This window comes from Cucumis melo, chromosome 4, assembly GCF_025177605.1.
Source record: "Cucumis melo cultivar AY chromosome 4, USDA_Cmelo_AY_1.0, whole genome shotgun sequence".
NCBI lineage: Eukaryota > Viridiplantae > Streptophyta > Magnoliopsida > Cucurbitales > Cucurbitaceae > Cucumis > Cucumis melo.
Window position 1 is genome coordinate 3,702,413 of NC_066860.1, and position 13,000 is coordinate 3,715,412.

Here is a 13,000-nt window from a genome sequence, read left to right on the forward strand (position 1 = left end):
TCCATATTTAAAGCCGTCCAACGGCAACCACGAAGTTGGTTAGAAATAAGTGTGAATTTTACCTAAAAAGAGAAAACTCGGAGGCCCCACTTCTCTAATTTAAATAAAATGTTTTTTTTTTCTTTTTATATAATTTTGTTTATATTTATGAATATTTCCATTAAATATTCATAATTTCACACACTAAGTTATAATAAAAAGAATTTATGGTTAATTGGTCAATGTCTCAAGCAGTTCTTTAAATTTCTAAGTTGTTTCTTTTTCTAATGATTTATAAATTTAGTTGTTTAAATCTAAAGGAACTTGGCTTTGTATGTATACATTCTCATTAATGTTTTAATTTAGGTATTTATTTTAAAACATGTGTGGAGCAGGAGTACAAACCTATAATTTTGAGATAAAAGTATATATATATATATATATATATATATATATATATATATATATATATATATATATATATATATGACAATTATCACTTACTTGTATAATAAGATTTTGATTTATAAAGTGTTGGACTTGAGCTTAGTATAGATAATTTTGTGGTGGTAAATGGTACTTGTTGAGTATGATGAGTTTCACGTGTCTCTCACCCATTGGACATCCTTTAATACTTCAATAAATTATAAAATAAAAATTTAAATGACGAAATTTTGGAGGTTCCATCCCCACCTTTCAATTATAATAAATCTTAAGGGTAAAATAATAACATTTTATTACTAAACTAAATTGAAACAAAAACAAAAAATTAAAGACCAAATGTGACATTTTAAAAGAGTGAGATTAGATAAAAACTAGATGTAAAATGTAGGGACTAAAATAATATAATATTATATAATCCCAATAAAATGTAGGTCCTACCATGAAATAATTAATAATTTAATTATAGAGTAGAAATTCATTGTTCCAATTATGTTTGATTATTACGTGAGATCTATATCGCTCTTTTCTACTAACTTTCTACAATTTATCCTACAAATTTGTAATTACGATGCCAATCAAATTGTAGCAACCACAATCAAATGAATTTCATTCCTTTATGTAATTAAAGCCTATTGATATATGAATGTAAACTTATTACGCCTATCTTAATTTTCATTAGGGAAATTGCATCATATGACAATTTTTTTTAAAAAAATAGTCTATAGCAATTTTTTTTTTGCATATTGCGAATATGATAGATATGACAAGTAATTAATGATATCATAGGGTTATCTGAAGGTTATCCGCTTTTAAATTTGCTACTTTTACAATTTTTTAATGACATGAGTTATATTATCATAATTTTTTGCTATTTTTGCAAGCACGTTTTTTTATTATTATAGATTATTAGATGTGGCTTTAAGTTTGGGGCTTGCAAAAATATCAAAAAAAATTATTGTAAAACTCTGGTCCTAAAGAATTTTTCCAAGTCTTTTAAGGACCTTAAGAGATGATTACAAGTTGAGTTTAGTGGTTTGTTTTTTTCTAAAAAAGAGTTAGCTTGACAGTTATTAAACTCGAATCATACAACCTTTTAAGAAAAGGGATTAGTTACAAGTGACAATTAAGAATTATAATTCAAGTGACATAAAAGTACATCATCGTATGAATGTTATAGTTGAGTGTCATGGAAATGAAAAGAAGGAAGGATTTACAAAGAAAGGAGTTGGTGGCAAAGTTAGGGCACGTCAAGACAAAGAGGTTTTGTTGGTATTAAGCATGAGATGGTTAACATGCAAGGCCTTTGACTCATGCAAGGATGAAGTTAGTAGGAGGTGTAAAAGGGCTAAGTAGGTGGTGTCAAGTGATGGTCATGCAAGTATGAGGGTGTCATCGTCAAGGCATGCAAGAACTACTATATATAAGGAAACTTTGGAGAATGAATGCTATTTAACTACTCGTGTCATTTACTTGTTTCCACTTGAAAAACCTCTTAAATAAGGAGACGTTGAAAGAAGGATTCTGGCTGAGAACCCAGTTTCTAGGCATGACATAGGTAGGCCAAGCAACAAGGCCACAAGATGGGGGGCCATATGTGCGACGACCAAGTGCGGGGCATCCAGCGTGCGAAGCTTAAGGAACTCAGGACTGAGTGTCTTTGGCGATTAGACGCGTCAAGGATGCTCAAGTTACACCGCATTTCACATACCAAGCAAGAGCGTGTGCGGGGCGGGGTGTGACAACACTTTTCTTCAGGATCGAAGTTTACCTCCTAGGAACAGGGATTAGCGACGCCAGGTAGATACTTGGGATTCGAGCAGGAAAAACAAGGATTTAAGTTACTGTTTCCTAAAAGTTTTAATAAGTTAAACTATTGATGTTATTGTTTATGTTACCGTTTCAAAGCTTTGTGAATTATTGTTTAAAAAGGTTGATGAAAAGTTATTTAGAAAACCTATCACTCACTTGGCTCGTTTAGCTCACACTCTTCAAAATATTTTCCCACTTTCCAGGTAAAGATCGTGCTCTCGAAGCCTGAATTGCTGCTATCTGTCTGCTGAAGGATTTTGTCTTATTGTTGTATGTGTCTTGTTGTTTTAAACCTATGCTTAGTTAGTCTTTTAATGGTATCATACTTAGAGAGTTGGAATTGGAGTTTGTTTCTATGTCACTACAAGAGACGGCGGTACTCCTGACGCCAAAAAACGTCGGCGAAAATGAAAAATACGTCGGGAAAGGATATGCCGACGTACATCACGACGTCGGGAAGAACGTCGGGAATACCTCTTTCCCGATGCACCTCGCGGCGTCAGGAATGCCTCTTTTCCGACGTTTTTTTCCCGACGTTTCATTGCGTCGGGAATTCCTTTTTTTTATATATATTTTTTAATATTTCATTTCTATTTTTTTTCCTTAAAATATTTTTCTCAAACATTCACAACGATGTTCGGATTGCTCAAATATTTTTTCCAACGTTTTGGATTAAATTAAAACAAATTGAATATAAATTAAAATAAATTAAGAAATATACAAACACAAATTAAAAAAAAAGAATTAAAATTAATAATACGAATAAGTTCACTACAAAAAATATAGTTCTCATAATAGAAGAAAACACAAACATAAGAAAAAGTCTCCCAACGAGGTGCGTATGCACGTCATTCTACACCTTCGGTCCTAAAAATGATATAAAAATAACTAAGGTTAGTACATAATCATATATTGCAAAATCTTAAGAATAATAGAGACGACGGCGAAACAACGGCGGAACGGCGCGACGGAAACGGTTCGATCTCCTTTCTTTTCCCCTCTCGGCTTCGACGATCTCCTCCTCTCTTTTTCCTTCTTGGTTTCAGTTTTGTATAGTACAGAACTGAAAAGATTAAAAAAAAGAATTCCTGACGCTCATTAAACAGTTTTTCCGATGCCGCACAGTGCGTCGGGAAATCTCCCTATTTCCGACGCCGTTCCCGACGCACTGTGCACGACGTCGGGAATATTGTGTTTCTTTTAAATTAATTTGGCCTTTTCCCGACACCGCCTGGCCGACGCCTGTTTGATGCGTCGGGAAAAGTGTTTTCCCGACGCCTCTCCCGACGCAGTTTTCATAGCGTCGGGAATACCATTTTTCCCTGCCGACGTTTTTTTTGGCGTCAGGAATGCTTCTGTAATTATGGTTTCTGTAAAAATGTTTGTGTAAAACTTATGTAAAGTTGGTTTAAATAAAGAATTGCATTGCAATTTTGTGTTTTAGCTTTCGCTTGCTTGTTTAAAGGTTAAAGGGTAAGGGTCAGTTGGCGACGTTTAGAAGGGGAACAATATTGGTCGACTTCATGTTGTCTCTTGAGTCTAGAATAGGTAATTTGGGAGGGGTGCGATATTTATGATAGAATGGTCTATGTCACTGTATTTTCTAAAATGCAAAAGTAGCAAATGTAAAAGCTCAGCCCAAAATTGTTAATGGGCCTGAAAGGAAAAGACGAAACTACGCTCGTTTCAAATTTATTGCATGCCAATTGATTATTCTTCATCCTAATTTGGATAGCTTTCTGATAGCCGTTTGATATATCTAATTATTTTGTGATAACCCTCTAATAAATATGTGTTGTTTCAAAATTTGGGTAGCCCTCTGATAGGTTTTGATATTTGTCCGATAGACCTCTGATAGTCGTATGATATATCAAATTAGTTTTGTGATAGCTCTCTGATAGTTTTCTCAATCAATCTTGGGGAGATCTCGGTCAATCTCGGACAAGATCACCGAGATTTTGTAAAATAAAATTTTCTAATTTATCGATTGTTTTGAATTTTTGCGGTGCATCTAAGTAGATAATTGAACCAAGATTATACCATTTTTTAAATCTTTTCAAATCTTATTTAGTTTTTTTTCATCATTTCAAACAAATTATTCAATCCTTCCTTACCGCTCCTGAACATCACTTCACTTTTTTTCATCATTGGTGCAATTTTCCCTTAAGTTTCATTACATTTTTAATTAATACTTAAATTATCTTCATCCTTAGTTTTATTGTATTAGTTTAATCATAATAATAATCCAAGTGGTAACTGACATGACTTTCTATCGTAGATGTGAGATATTCGATCCCCACCCTACATCCTAAACTTCTATCAACCTTTATTAATATTGTATAAAATAATAGCATCAATAATGGACATTTATCAACGAATGATAGATATTGATAAACTTCAATTTTTCTCCGTTAATGATAGACTTCTATGTACATTTTTCGATATATTAGTTTTTATAACTAGCAGGCACGTGCATATAAACATATGGGTATAAAAAGTATTATTTCCTTCTTTTTTTTTTTTTTCCTATTATTATATTTTTTGACTTTTAACTCTGATATTGTGGATTTGCTTAGTCTGGCAGATATTTCAAAATAACTTTGCCTCGATTAGAGAATTAAGCAAAGGGGCAGTTCCATTAAACATGGGTTAGTTGTACATTTATTAATTAAAAACGGCAACTTCAGTGGCAATTAATTGGATCATAATTGACTGTATAGTAATCACCATATCACTTAACCCCTAATTATTAAACTAAAAACAGATAACAGCAAATATCCTTTTAATACATTTTGACAATTTATATATCATTTATAACATATTACATAAAATTTGAAAGGGTTTTATTGATTAATTCAAAATTAATTATAAGATCAAGCCAATTAGGAGTGAATGAATAAGTAGATTTAGAAAATGTTAGCATTATAGTCGGTGGATATTATAGTTTGTGAATTATAATAATTTTTATTTGGAGTACAAACTATTTTAACGAGGCTATAAAAATATATATATAGTAAACGTTGCAACAAAAAGAAAAAAAAAGATAATGGGTAGGAAATAGTTAACACTCTAACAAATAGGAATTTGAAATATTCTACTTAATTAGTGGCTCAAACAATCCTCGCTCCACTTCAAGTTATAACATACGATTAAAATAGTATCAACCTCTTAAACAAACTGTTATATTTCACATATTATAATAACTACAAATTATAATGACCAACTCAACCATTTAAAAGCTAATTAAGGAATGTTTGCAAACTTAAAATGTAATCAGGATTATTGAAAATTAGAAGAATGTTGAAATACACGTGGAATTGAGAACGAAACAAGAATAAGATCGTAAAGTGTGAAGACGTTGAAAATATAGTATAAATGGAAATAGTAGGAATAAAAATTAGAAAGAAATAGGAGATATATAAATTATATATTGATGTATGGGTATGAACGAAAATAGTTTGTTGGGGGTAATTTAGTCAATTATGGGTTTCCTTTTGTTGTTTTGTTGTTGAAACCACGTAGGAATTTGGGCATAGGAATTAGGAAAATAGAAAATTGAAAGTCGAAAGACGTTGAGGTCTTCAAAGGTCAATTCACACTTATTTCCGGTCAATTTACCAATTTCACATTAACATATTAAGAAAGTGACAACCATTGCCTAGCACTTTCTTGGATTTTATACGACATAGACATAATAAAATCAGACAATTATTCTCTAGTCGAATTATCATAATTGATTTTGTGAGGTCAAAAGATAATATTGCAGATCCACTTACTAAATGCCTAACTAGGGAGTTGATTGAAAGTTCATAAAAAAGAATATAGGAATTAAAGCCCATAATATGAAGTCACTCAAAGAGGCAACTCAACCTAGTTGGTTGAAGAATCTCAAGATCTAGATTCAACGGAAAAACCGATCTTTAGATAACATAATGAACACTGCAATGAAATCTTTCACTCATTCTATAACTGATGAAGTAGTGCTAGTGTCGTTTCAGGACAAGCATTATGCTTTCAGTGATTTCTGTAAGTGGTAATTATTAATAAAAAAGAGCATATGCGATGTTTTGCACAGGAATCACCTATATGTGAGTGTGAATGGGCCGTTTCTGTGAGAATTTTAAGGTGAATTCTCTAGAACACTCATGAGACCAGTTGGTGTTCAAGGCCAAAATGAACACAATCATGATAAAAAACTTTGTTATAATGAGAAGTTGTGTGATATTTATTGTTTTAGTTTACTCTAGAACGATTGACAGTTCAAGATATAATGTTTATTGATTAACCAAGTAAACTTGATTGATGTTCACTATGGAAAGTTCAAAGTTCATACTATTTACCTTAATGCAAGTTTTCCATTGGAGAAATATTGTTCGCAATGGATGCATTATGAGTGGATGCATCACTTCATGAAAACTAATAACTAAATTATAGAAAAAGACATGACTTTTCAAATTATCACAAATAAGTCTATAAATAAGGTCATTTTCTATTTGGTTAGAGGACACATCATTTTATATAATCCTTTGTCTTCTTCAAAAAGTTCAATTATCCACAATCTTGAAGTTCGATAGATCCAACGAAGTTTAGTTTGTTGATCTTCTAGTTGGGGTGTTATAATTTTTTCAAAAAAAAAAATTCTTAGTAAAATTTTTAACAACTGAATTACGAAAATTCAAATTTTGTAAAGATGAATAAGTGGGCTTATATTCTAAAAACTAAAGCACTAGAGTGAGTAAATTTGTTTTAAGGAGACAACGTGAATTGGTTGAGCTAAAATCTATAATACATATATGATTTCTGTTTATTGTGATGATAATATTAATAACAACTTTTGTTAGCATAAATCAAAACAAAATTTCAGTGGAGGATCCAAGAAATAACATGAGGGTTGACAATTTTTTCTCTCCCTAAATATTAGTTTAAATAACATACCAACATTGTTGGTCCAAACATTTTTTCCCATTTTCTTAGTCAAATTAGAGGTGGGAGAATTTGAACCCGAGACCTCTATCTTCAAATACGTACATGTGTCAATTGAACTAAGTTCTTGTTGAGTCGTTAATACAAACTTAGTTGTTAAATCAAATGAATTAAATATCAATTTGAATATAATTCAAATTAGTTTAGTCGATGCGTACTTAGTTAATCTTTTAATACACTTCGACGATTTATATATTATTTATAACATATTACATAAAATTTGAAAAAGTCGAAATTATAAGATCAAGCCAATTACGAGTGGAATGAATAAGTAGATTTAGAAAATGTTCATTATAGTAAGTAGATATTATAGTCTGTGGATTATAATAAATTTTATTTGGAGTGAAAACTATTTTAATGAGGCTATAAAAAATATATAGTAAACATTGCAACAAAAAGAAAAAAAAGATGATATATAGAAAATAGTTAACACTTTAATACATAGAAATTTGAATTAGTAATATTCTACTTAATTAGTGGCTCAAACACTCCACTCCAAATTATAACCTACGATTAAAATAGTATGAACATCGTAAACAAACTATTATATTTCACATATTATAATAGCTATGAATTATAATGACCAACTCAATTCTTTAAAAGCTAATTAAGGAATGTAAGATTATAAAAAACGGAAGTGTGTTAGAATTCATGTGAAATCAAGGATGAAACGATTTTAAAATGTGAAAATGATATAAAATCCGGTATATATGAAAATGGATGGAATAAAAGTTATAATAAGTCAAATATTATTTGTTAGGGGTAAATTACAAAGAAATAGGAGAGATGGATATTAATATATTGATTTATGGGTATGAACAAAAATAGGTTGTTGGGGGTAATTTAGTCAATTAGGGGTTTCTTTTTGTTGTTTTGTTGTTGAAACCACGTAGAAATTTGGGCATAGGAAATAGGAAATTGAAAGACGTTGAGGCCCTCAAAGGTCAATTCACACTTATTTCCGGTCAATTTACCAATTTGACAATAACATATTATGAAAGTGACAACCAATTGACTCCACCGGCAGTTCCTTGGACTTTCCAGGACACGGTTAAATGAACATTTTATGAATTGATTTGATTAATAGATTTACTTAAAATAATCCAAACTCAACTGACACAAATTTATACTAACTCTTAAATTTATAATTTCTTTACTTACGTATATTTTAGTTTTATTTATTTTCATTATTCTTTTAAATAATTTGTTTTCCTAATCACTTCTAAAAAGTGCTTCAGTATTTTGAAAATAAAATTTTCTTTGTGCAAATTAAAATTTAGGTTAATTTTAATTGAATATATAAAAATAATAAATCAAATTCTTTTATGAGCACATAAATTAAAATAAATGTTTTGAAAAATTCAGACCACACGAATTCAAATATTTTATGGTTGGATTGCGTCGACATCGAAGAAATTTAAAACTTATGACGAGGACACGGACAGAATATTCAAAACGACGTCGCCGAAGAGAAAGAGAGGGGGGAAATCTTCGGAACCGGTGGATCACATTTGGATTTATATCGGCCCAAATAGTTTTCTTAAGTTTGGGCCTTGGATACTGGACCGTTTGGACCTGTCCAATTTTTGCTTTTTTTTTTTTTTTTTTCTTTTACAGTTTTCTAATATTGATTTAAATTTTAGAATTTCCAATTTTAATGGATTGGATTTCATGTAGAACTTTGGTTACAAATGAAAATTTTATATCTCATATGTAATTGAAATTGAAAATTTTACTTTTTTTTTTTTATTATGTATTTAGTTTCTTTTTATTCAAAGACAGAAAGAAAAAAAGATATTACGATTTATCTTTAAGAATTTTATTGATATATTTTCTCTCATTAAAAGTATATTTTTTAAAAAGAGATTCATGGCTTTATCGGGAAGCTTTTAAACTGCCGGTAAAAAGCCTTCAACCGAAAACCTTTTCCTTATCCATTTCTAACTTTCTCCTTACTATAAAAGGGGAAGTTCTTTGCTCTTCATTATATTTTTCAAAGACATTTCTCAAGCTCCAAGTTCGTGAGGAATCTTTACAAAGGTAAGTTATTACCTTTTTAGACATTACATGAAGATTGTTTGATTCAAAGTATACCCGTGATAAGAGATTTAAAAAAGATTTGGTAATCTAATATGATATAGGGATAAGTCATGTGTTTCACATAAAGGGATTTTTACGCAATGTCTTTTCGTAAAAAACGAGTTCTATATCTCAATTACACGTATCCATTATTGGGCATCAACAACTCTCCTAAATATAAATGAGTTTACAATCTCAAATAATATGAAGCTCAACTTCTAGAGCCTTTTGACGGGCAGAGTGAGAGCTTGTATCACAATTTTTTTATCCTACATATCTCTAGTTAGATGTCTTATTGACTAGGGAGCCTCATGAACAGGAGTGGACCTTGGAGCAAGTGGACATGTGCCCCCCTCGCCTTGTGTCGTTATACATGCGCATAATGTGCTTTTTATAAAATATAAAAAATGTGAATCTTATTATATATAACCAAGATTGTTGCTTACTTTATTGGTTAATTAAGTGATAGACCTTTAAATCGAGTTTAAAATTAAGCACGTTACACATATTTTTAAGTTTATATACAATTTTTTTTTGTAATTTTAGATATGTTTGATTTTTAGTTTTTAAAACTAAAATATATGAAGTTCTCACATCTAAAATTTTTTCGATCGGTTTAATCTCTAGTTTTTAAAATTATAACAAAAAATATTTAAATTTTCACCTTTTACTTTAGTAAGTCTCATGGATATATCTTATAGATATATGTAAACTTTCAATATAGAATATAAAAATCTCATAAGACATAAATTTAGAAGTTAATGAGTTAAAATTTTAAATTCATATAAAGTTGTGCCCCTTAATATAAAATTTTAGGTATGTCTATATCTGTATGCTAACTAGTTATGTTCACCTTAACAATATTCTATGATTTGGATATTACATCGATGCACTTAACATAATATCTGTGTGAACTTCTACTCCTACATAAAATCCTAGATCCGAGCCCCGCTCATAAACTTCACATTGAGCTATCTTGTAACCATGTTTAATGGAATAAACTTTTCTCAATCATAATGCAATAATATAAATGAACATAGAGAGGAAGAAGGAGAGAAATGAATGCTTAGAATTAACCCTTCATCATCCAAAAGAAAAAAAAAAAAGCTTCATAATCTTGTTTATCTGATCATCATGGATGGAATTGTGAATATATAATGAATTCAAGAATTAAAAAAACGATTATACCTCATCTTATTATTATACACAGAAGTAAAAGTATATGCAATCACAAATGTAAACAAGTTCAAAACATATAATTTCATCGAAGCTAGAAAACTATAAGTTTACTTCTAAAGTAAATTTTGGTTTAAAAAACACTGAACTTTTACAAATTTAATTCATATATAGTAAAAATCAGATCAAACTAAACATAAAGTTTATTTAACATAATTTTAATATCCCATGAGAAAAGGTCAAGAAAGTAAGAAGTGTTTGGCATGTCAAACTCATTAGTTTGTTGGTAGAGTGACATAATAATTAATGCATCCCAAATTATGTACATCTTGATTTTTATGATTTGAAATTGTAATTCAAGTACTATATAATAAATAAAACATAATAATATCAAAAGTAACTATGATTAACATTAATTATTATTTACTCTATTATCTCTTTTAAAGTTAGAGATCAAATCTATTATCTACTGATGCTAAACATAAATAACTAAAATAATGTTTTTGTAGTTGAGGCCCATGACAAAGAGGTTATATATATTATAGTTTTTTTTCTCTGTTAAGAGCCTATAATTCTAACGACGAGCTTCTGTTATGTTTAACTTCTAAGTTAAGAAGTTTTGTGTGTAACGTGCTAGGATTTTAGTTTGGACTTATTAATTAGAGGGAGGATGTAAGCGTAGTAGAAGAAATAATATAGTTTCTCGAGTTCGAATTTCAATAATAAATATGGTTTTGAAATTAAAGAATTAGAGTTATTATGTTAGAGGGTCAAACACTAATGCATATATTATCATATTAATTATTTATTATTATGCTTTCCCCCACTGAGGTGATAGCTAAAAAAGAGAGATATCAATGCTGTATAATATTTTGTTTGGAAAAGATAAATATGAAACTTTAAATTGCATTATTCATGGATTCAACAATAATAATTAGCAACATTAAATTTTCTCATCTAGCACAATTATTTTTAAATGAATCCAACCAAACTCAAATCATGAAACATTTAATTAGTTGAGTTGGATTAGGTTAATAGAATCACTTTTTTTTTTTTTTTTTATCAAATTTGAAGATGGAAAGTTGAGGATGGAAACGGTGAAGGAACCGGCCAAAGATTCTCTACTTAGCTGAGCTTAGCTCTGAAGTCAACCTTGTGATGCTCGAAGAGAGTTATTGAGTTACCCAATGTTCATTCAGACTTTTTATTTCATTGTTTGAGTTTAAAGATTTGTTGACAAGAGAAATTGTGTATGCTTCATCAAAGACAGGGATCTTCAAGGCAATCCAGTTGTCCAAGAAGTTTTGGTGGGCTTATCTTCTTTGATTTAAATTTGCCATTGACGTTGTGGAAATCACCCTACGAAACTCGAGAATACATTAAGAAAGCCAGGAATAAAAGCTGACATTGTTGAGGTTTCAAGACAAGAATAATTGGAGTTTCTGCTAGATATGAAGATTAATACTATGAAAAGAAAAGAAACTACATGCCTCAATACTATGCTCAAACTATTGAACAAAGCAAGAATCGATGAGACCATTATCATTACACGTTGGAGAAGATATCATCCTTGTGGCATGATCGCCTCAAGTTATTGTTCATGACGTACGGATGGAACATTGCGGATTCATTACTATTTTCCTTCATTTCATGGTGTGGCAATCGGTACAAAAGTTGTACTCATCACATCCTTCACCCGTGATAGAACGGGTTCTGGTGATGTTGGTGTGGTTGGATCATGAGAAAGCTAACTACTTTTCTAGAGATGCTTGAAAATCAAGATGTTTTGAAAAGGTAAGCTTCGATTCGCAATCGCAACCAGGATTATTTCTCAATGGACAATTGGTGCAGTGAGAGGGTTTCCTACTGAAAGTACAACACCTAATCTGAAAGAGCAGGTTTCTGTACCATCAATGTGGTAGGATACAATGTCTCTCTTGTAGCATATTAGTTTCAAAAGAAGTAAGTTTATTGGGTTTGAAGTTATATAATTTGAGCTGTTATAGAACAATCCATTGAATGTATGGTAATTCTTCCCTCTTTGGTATCTACCATTATTCTTAGTATAAAAAGTTAGCAGTTTTGATGATGTATATATAGGAAAGATTGCTGGACTTTAACTAGGCATTAGAGTTGGAAGTGTATAAAATGAACACTTAGAGAGAGAGAGAGAGAGAGGATCATGGAACAATGACAATTTACCTTCCCTTTCCAAATGGTTACATTATGAATCAAGGGGGGATAATAATGCCAAGAATAACGAATGGGAATGAATAATTCTTTTTCCACTATTGACAGTAAAGCTTGTCTGTGTAAAAACTAACCTAATTTACTATAAAAAGAAGAACTACATCTGAATTGACGCTAATTCACCTACCACAATCCTATTATCCATTCATTTACTTAAAAATGTGAAGGAAAAATCTTTTGAACTTTTGCCTTTTTTCTGTATCTTGGTCTTTATCTATCTCATAGTTTTGAAGCATGAAGAATAAGCATAGCACACAATAGAGAGACAGAGAGAAAATTA

At 30.4% G+C, this 13,000-nt stretch overlaps 1 pseudogene; it reads left to right on the forward strand.

The window, feature by feature from the left end:
- Window positions 1–6,164: 6,164 nt before the first annotated feature.
- LOC103504020 (fructokinase-like 1, chloroplastic) lies at window positions 6,165–12,392 on the forward strand (annotated as a pseudogene).
- Window positions 12,393–13,000: the final 608 nt, after the last annotated feature.